Genomic DNA, 8,046 nt, shown 5'->3' on the forward strand with positions numbered 1-8,046 from the left:
GTATAATTGATGTGAAACATATAGGGGTCTATTTACTAAGCAGTGTTAGGAAACAGAGTGAAAAGTGATAAGAAAGTGATAAGGTGCCAGCCAATCAGCTCCCAACTGTCATTTTACAAACACAGCCTGTGAGATGTCAGTTGGCAGCTGATTGGCTGGCACCTTATCACTTTCTTATCACTTTTCACTCTGTCTCCTAACACTGCTTAGTAAATAGACCCCTTAATGTTGATCAATTGGGGCATCAATTTGTGCATTTTTTTTTTTTTTAAAGGACAAAGTTTGGGTTGTTGTGGGTGTTGTTATAACATGTCAGTCTATCATACAATATATAAAACTATACAAATAGAGAAATCTAAGAGAGAAAACTGCTGTAAATTCACACACATAGCACCTCTCACAGCACTCTGTGAATAGAAGCCCATAGGCTTCTATTGGGCAACGCATCTCCACTGCGTCCAAGCCTTGGAATGTATCGTTTTCCAGAGCTTGGTGCAAATGCAGTAAGCGGCCAAACCTCTGAATACGTCATTTTCGGAGGTTTGACAGCAGAAACCGCAATTGTTATCAAGCATCACATTCTGAATGTGATACATACTGCCACTTACCACATGCATAGCGGCATTTATTAGCACCATATGCAGTAAGTTTCACTTTCAGAACCTTGATACTTTTTGAGAAATGCTGTCAAACCTAGGAAAACTTTCTGAGTTTTGACCAAATTTTGCCGTTAGTACATCTCACCCATAGAATTTTCCAAAGTGATGGTGACTAGCTATCATACCAGAACTATTCAATGAAAGTACATTGTAATGGTACGGGCATGCAAAAGAATCCCAGGTTGTGCTTATGCAGTACAGACCAGCGGCTGTGATGTGGCCAGGACACATTTTTAACAGCTGTAATCAGCTGTAATTTTACATTGCAAAAGCGTCACTTTTTTACCATTCTATGACGGATAACATTGAATGCTGCCATCAAATAGAGAAAAACACGACCATCACAAAAAACATTGATGGCTGCAAACCATTGTCCTCCCGTACTGCTTACTGCAGCGGTCCTGGGGAGTAGAAATAGCTGGGTCAGAGGTGACGACTCAGAGTGAGGAGTGAGGTCAACCTGAGAGACACACACAGAACATGCCTGAATCAGTAGGAGTTTGATGAAAGCGGATACCGGTCAATTATTCGACAATAAAAAAAGGTCAACATGGTCATTAGGTCGACCATCATGGTGTAGACATGTATTTAGGTCAACAGGGTTAAATAGTTAACACAGTTAAAATTTTGCTTTTTAGAGTTATGGTTAGAGTTATGGTTAGAGTTATGGTTAGAGCTATGGTTAGGGTTATGGTTAGAGTTATGGTTAGAGTTATGGTTAGGGTTATGGTTAGAGTTATGGTTAGGGTTATGGTTAGAGTTATGGTTAGAGTTATGGTTAGGGTTATGGTTAGAGTTATGGTTAGGGTTAAGCTTAGGTTTAGGTATAGGGTTAGTCTAAATTAATAAAAACGCAATGTGTCGACATTTCAATGTTGACATATTAAATGTTGATATTTTGACTGTGTAGATTATTTAACTCTTTCAAACTAAATACATGTCCACACAATGATGGTCAACATTTTCATACTGTCGACATTCAGAAAAAGTCAACCTTCTGGGTTCGACCTTCTGAATGTCGACCTTAATACTGTCGACCTTTTATACCACACCTGCTTACAGGCACAATACATACCATCTTTGCTTTGTAGGTGCAGAATAAGTGAAATTACCACCAGCAAGGTGCTTGGAGGTAAAGGGCCTGAATCAGAGGTGCACACTATTGCAGGCGTGACTGCGTCTTTATGCTAATGCCCCAGCAGATGGTAATCCTACAGAGATGCCCACCATCTGTGGGGCTAATCTGCCACTGAGTGTATTAATACCCACAATCGGTCACACCATCAGAGATTGCACCAGCCCTATGGAGGCCCAGAATCTCAGTTTGAACATGGCTGCCTGTATCAGTGCCACTGCGTCATAAGACGGAGTCGCAGACCGTAACACGCCAGTGTCTGGCTACCCACCCCCTTTTACCACCCATAAACACCCACCTAAATTGCCTCTCTCTCAATGTGGAGTGCTATATGAAATATATTGGCATATTACATATAGATGTGTAATCTCAAGTGTTCAAATCCAAAATAAATAAAGCAAATCCATGAATGTTTAATAACACTTCAAGCTAAACAATGCTGTATGTATACGGTACTGAAAATTTCACAAAGACTTTATTATAAAGCAAACACAACAAGTACTATTACTATTGTGGCAGAGTAATATGAGACTAATTCCTGATGAATCATAACAAAGGTGTTGATGCTCTAACTGCCCTGGGGGTAAGTAACAACATTTATTTATACATCACTTTACTGAATAAAATAACCTTATTGATTTTTCTTCTTGACTTCATGCAATTCTGTGCAAACCGGAAGCATACATTTCCTATGTCAGTATGAAGTAGGTCTGGTTCCATTGTATTCAGTTCTCTTTTTAGGTGATCCAATATAATCTTTTAAGCATAGCTTTGTTCTACTTATACTCTGCTGATTAGCAATTTCCCTAAACAAAAATGTTCCTAAACAATATTTGGGGCCAGCTGGCTATCTACAGTATGTTTTGAATACAATGTGTTTTAGAAATGCTGAAAAACATTCTAGATAGCGAATAATTAAGTGGCAACAACAAATTCTTATGTGAAATGTTACAAATGTATTTGCTAACACTAATGTCAGGTATTACTGGTTAGTCTGGCTTGGTTTCAGTATTTTCCCAGGTGATTTTAATGTGTTGCACATTTTTCAATGACATCTACAGTATAGTAACATTTTAAACATTTAGCTCCATTTACCAACGAACCTTAATAAGAGTGGCCAGGGGTGTCTTTCTAATGGGTGCAAGGTGTGCGGTGCACATGAGCCCCTGGGTCTATGGGGGCCCACACCACACCCACCGGACCGGCGCTGCAGAGCAGCAAAAAATCACTGGGAAAATGGCTGCCATTTTCCTGGTGATTCGCACATGCGCAGAACTGATGTCCCCAGGAAAAAGGCACGGGCACCATTTTCCCAGAGTCCGGCACATGCACGGTAGATTCTGGCATGAAGACAGAATCTACTTCACTGACAGAGAGGAGGGGACCCAAACTGAGGTTGCACACGGGCCACCTCCTCCCTTAAAACGCTCTTGCCAGTGGCATAAATTGTTTAGTATCGCAGTGATACTAACGAATATGACACTTATACTTTACATTACTTACGCCGCCAGCGAGGTCCAGCGATGTCCTTCTACTCAGTAGCAGTGACAGGCTGTTGTGTCATACGCATTCGAGGAGGCCAGTCTACACATGCGCATGACACTTTCACCCAGCAGAGACACAGCAAAGCTTGGAAGGCTGTTACTGGGTCCCCATTGCCGGACATCTATAGATGGCGTCAGTGATACAGCGGTCTATTTACTAAGCAGTGTTAGGAGACAGAGTGAAAAGTGATAAGAAAGTGATAAGGTGCCAGCCAATCAGCTCCCAACTGTCATCTCACAGGCTGTGTTTGAAAAATGACAGTTGGGAGCTGATTGGCTGGCACCTTATCACTTTCTTATCACTTTTCACTCTGTCTCCTAACACTGCTTAGTAAATAGACCCCCACAGTGACAAACAGTTGTCATTTTAGGCAGGGTACATATAAGAACGATGTGTTGTCCAGCTGACCTGATGCCCAATGGAAGGATATATCAGATATATCGGCCATACACACTGCACGATCCGGTGTATGACCGCGCGATATACTCTTCCATCCCGCATTCACCTGCATGGCGTCGTCAGCGACACCGTCCCATATGCCATGCAGCACATCACTGGTGACGCACATGAACGTGCGATTGAGTGTACACACTGAGCGACATGGTGTTGGAACGATATATTGTCCAATTTATCGGCTGGTGTATACCCGACCTTGGTTTACCGCTGGTTGTTAAATATTGAAAGGAGGACATAACCCCTTTAGCGAGTGCTAAAGGGTTATGTCTTGTTGATAAATGGGGCCCCTAGAACACAACAGTGAGCCGAATTCAGATGTGGACACAATGCCAACATTTATGCAGTTTTAGTGATTGTTAGCTATAGTGCAAGCGTGTAAGCCGCTCTGGCCACATGCAGCGATTATGCTCACACAGAGGATTCACTCGCAAAGTGAGTGACAGGTAGTCAGCTTTTATGAGAGGTAACGGGGGGGAAGGGGGGTTAGAAAAACACAGGTGTGTCGGACCGTTTAAACACTTTTTTCGAAGCGTCCATAAATTAGCCACTGCGTCCTTGCACACAGCAGGAGAGCCCTCTGCGTGTCTGGAGACTCACTATGACTGCAATAGCTAAGACTTACTCAGAAGGATGATGGCTGCCTGATCTGAGTTCAATGTTTTTGATGTTTCTAATTTTGTGCGCGAGCAGCGGATGTAAGATGCTTTCAGTGGGTGTCTCTATACGGTGGATGACAAATGAGACATTAGCATATTTTAGCAATTGTGATCTGTGAGAGATTGCAGCTGTGATGACATTTATGTCCACATCTGCATCTCGCCCAGTTGCAATAAACCTAATCATCCTATCCTTTAAGCGCTTTTTAGATGTAAGTGACAGAAAATTGCAGTAACAGCAATTGTAAATTAGTCCTCAAGGAAGTTTACACTTAACCAATGCAAACTCAATTTCACTTTACACAAAATATTATTTTGTTTTAATGACAAAGCCCATTTTATAATGCTGTTTGTCTTTTCACTGCCGCATTAGCATAAATTTACAGTTGTTGCTGAGGCAAAAGTCGCAGCCAGTACTGCACCTCCGTCCACATCGGAATCAGGCTGTCTGACTGTAGAAGGCTGGCATACTGCATAGCAGCTCTCCTCACAGTGACTGCAGAAGAAAATGCTCTGTGGGTCTGATTCAGCGGTGAATGCAATGGCAATTAAGGATGCAGATCGAGCAATTATTTGCCATCACGCATGCCTATAAGCCGCACTGCATGTGCGCAGTGATCGCATTGTGATTACGGACGCACAAAGGATTCCATCACAAAGTGGGTGACAGACTGTCAGCGTTTGGGGGTAGTGACAGGGGGTGGTCATAAAAACATAGGCGTGCCTATCCGTTTGAACGCCGTTTCATGGGCGAGCATAAATATGCTAAGAGAATATTACTCAGCAGAACTGCAGTGTTTTACATAGTCATCAGCGACTATTACCTGTATGTGCTTCAGAACTCTGCCATTTAGGATTATTTGTCGGATTCGGAGAGAGAGATGATTTTACAATTTAGAATGATGGGAACGTTGTCTCTGTGTAAAGTTGAAAAAATTACCACATCTGCCTTCTATACAAGTGTCAGGTATTCAGAGGAGACTGATCAGGCTCAATGCAAAGCTCAGCTGTACTCAACATGGAAACAAATCAGTAGAAAAGAAAGACCAGTATCCCAGAGGAAGCCTATCGTATACGGTTTAGCATCTGTTCTATGTGCAACTAAATATTCATTGCAGGCGGCATCCAGAACACCAATGAAGGCTCCGTATGCTCCAACCAATTATTCTGCTACAATCCTTTTACTGGTATCTGGAGCCAACTCGCACCAATGACACAGCCAAGATCCCACCTGAAGCTCCTCCCGCTTGAGGGCTACCTTTATGCCATTGGAGGTGAGGGCTTGCTTGATATGATCCCAGATCAAACAAATGGACCTTTGCAGCTCCCCTTCCTAAAGGCTCGTTTGCCGTAGCGCATGAAGCTGCAGCCTGTGGTGGAAAAATCTATGTTACTGGCTATTCAGGTATAAAAATCTATATTATCGGCTGTTCAGGTATAAACCCAGCCGTGATCAGTGGAAAGAATGTTGTTATAATGCCAGCAAGTGCTATTCCCATGGGAATTGGTATGTAATGCCGGCTGTCGGGATGCCTACTGTCAAAATACCAACAGCGACATCCTGATGGTTGGTGTCCCGACAGGGGACAGGTAAGTATACTTACCCTCCCCCCTTCTCCCCCTAACCCTAACTTCTTGTATTCTAACCCTAACCCTCCCCATTAGTGCCTAAACCTAAGTCTCCCCCTTCGTACCTAAACCTAACCCCCCCAGTGGTGCCTTACCCTCCCCCCAGGGGTGCCTATCCCTTACCCCCCAAAACCTAACACTAACCCTGCTATGATACCTTAATCCTTCTGGATTCCGGCATCGGGATTAAGATAGGCGTCAGTATTTCGATGCCTATCTTAAGTCCCTTGTCGAGCTTCCCCATCTCATAACTACATCCCATTCCCGTGACATAGTTGCAATTGGCCATTCCCTTTATAGATTTGACATGAAAAGGAACTCCACTGTGACTATAATCCAGTACAACACCACTACCAGGAAGTGGTCGGAATACAAAGCATCTTTCCCAGGAAGCCAGGTTCCCATCAGATGCGCTGCCCTGGAAGATACCATCTACTGCATAAATAGGGAGACAACTGCACTGTTCTCAGTGGAAAATGGAAAAGCCATGTTCAATCAGCTACTCTCAGCACAGTCCCCACCAGGGCGGCAGACTGCTCTTGACCTGTTGATTTATAGATGAATGGGTCAAATTGAGAAACATCTATATAACATACTGAATGACTTGTCCAATACTCTGTGTGTCCTTTTACACCCTAATATCTGCAATAAAATCTGCGGAAAAGTTTACATTATATGTTATCAAGTTTTTAATAGGAAATTATTAAGATGTTATTTGTTTTAGTTTTTAAACATAATCATATTTGTTTATCTTTCTGGGTTTATTGCAACATTTTATCAATAATGTGTCACCTCTGTCAGCAGGCGTGTCACATTATACAGTAATTGGGGGACACGGCCTGAGTATGATTTGATAAAAATTAAGGATCAAAGGTGGTTTCCCTGTTAAAACAAAACAATGCAGGATATAGATTTAAAATAAGAAGAGCAGCCCCATAGTGCAGAACTAAACCATACTGTAGGTGACGAGTTTGAGTTTTTTTGTTGTCGTGTTGTAATGTACTATACATGGTATGCTGTGGTTTCCGTCTAATACCCCTTTTACATCACAGATAATCCAGGTTATTGTAGGATTAAACAGAGATGCTGCTAGGTGTACAAGGGGCAAGAGTTGGATTGCCAGGTCGAGTCACCCTGCAGTGTAAACAGGTAACCCTGGTCCGCAGTACAGTCCGGGGAGTCACATGTGTAGATCAAATTTCCTCTGCAAAAACACAGCGGGGTGGTGCCGTCGCACCTTGTCAGCTGAAGCACAGCTAGCTGCATTAGCATCCCATACGACCACGTCAGTTAAGTGGTTAAACCATACAGAGAGTAATAAAACAATTTATATGTAATACCAATGATTTGAAAATTATCTTATTATCAACTTGGGGATAAGAGTATTAAGGAAAAATTGGGTGGAGTTTCTTATTCTGTCATGGTGTTCTCTGTACTGCTGTAGCTTTCAATCATTATGCCAAGGTGATGTCTACAGAACATGTTGTTATGACAATTGCGAATCAGAGGAAGACATGGTATCTTCAGGACACCTGCCAAGGCCAATTATGTAACAAAATTACAAGTAGGACAGATTGGCTTATTTGCTGAAGCACAATTCTTTTTACTTTCACTATAGATTTTATGGACATGTAAGTTTTTATGGTAATATATGTGGGGAGTTTCTTTTTTGATCTCTATAGCTGCTAAAATTTTGCAAGAAGTTATAATGATTAAATAAACTTTATAAAGAAAAGTTTTCTCTGGTTAGTGAATGATACACATTTGAAATACATGCAACCAATTGGGAGCGATGGGTTCACACAGTGCAAAGAGTGAAGTGATGCAGGGGCGTATCTACCCATTGGCCAGGATGGTACTCGCCAGGTGCGCCAGCCAAAGGGGGGAGCCAACCGGCAGTGCCACCAGCAGCCAAGGGGTAGAATCAGGCAGGGACTAGCGGCGGTGCAGCCGGTGCCTTGCACCG

General features: G+C 42.6%; 1 pseudogene; it reads left to right on the top strand.

Moving 5' to 3' along the window:
• Positions 1 to 5,197: 5,197 nt before the first annotated feature.
• On the top strand, positions 5,198 to 6,623 carry LOC148538801 (kelch domain-containing protein 7B-like; annotated as a pseudogene).
• Positions 6,624 to 8,046: the final 1,423 nt, after the last annotated feature.

Source organism: Taudactylus pleione, unplaced genomic scaffold (assembly GCF_031769625.1).
Source record: "Taudactylus pleione unplaced genomic scaffold, aTauple2 ptg000036l, whole genome shotgun sequence".
Classification (NCBI taxonomy): domain Eukaryota; kingdom Metazoa; phylum Chordata; class Amphibia; order Anura; family Myobatrachidae; genus Taudactylus; species Taudactylus pleione.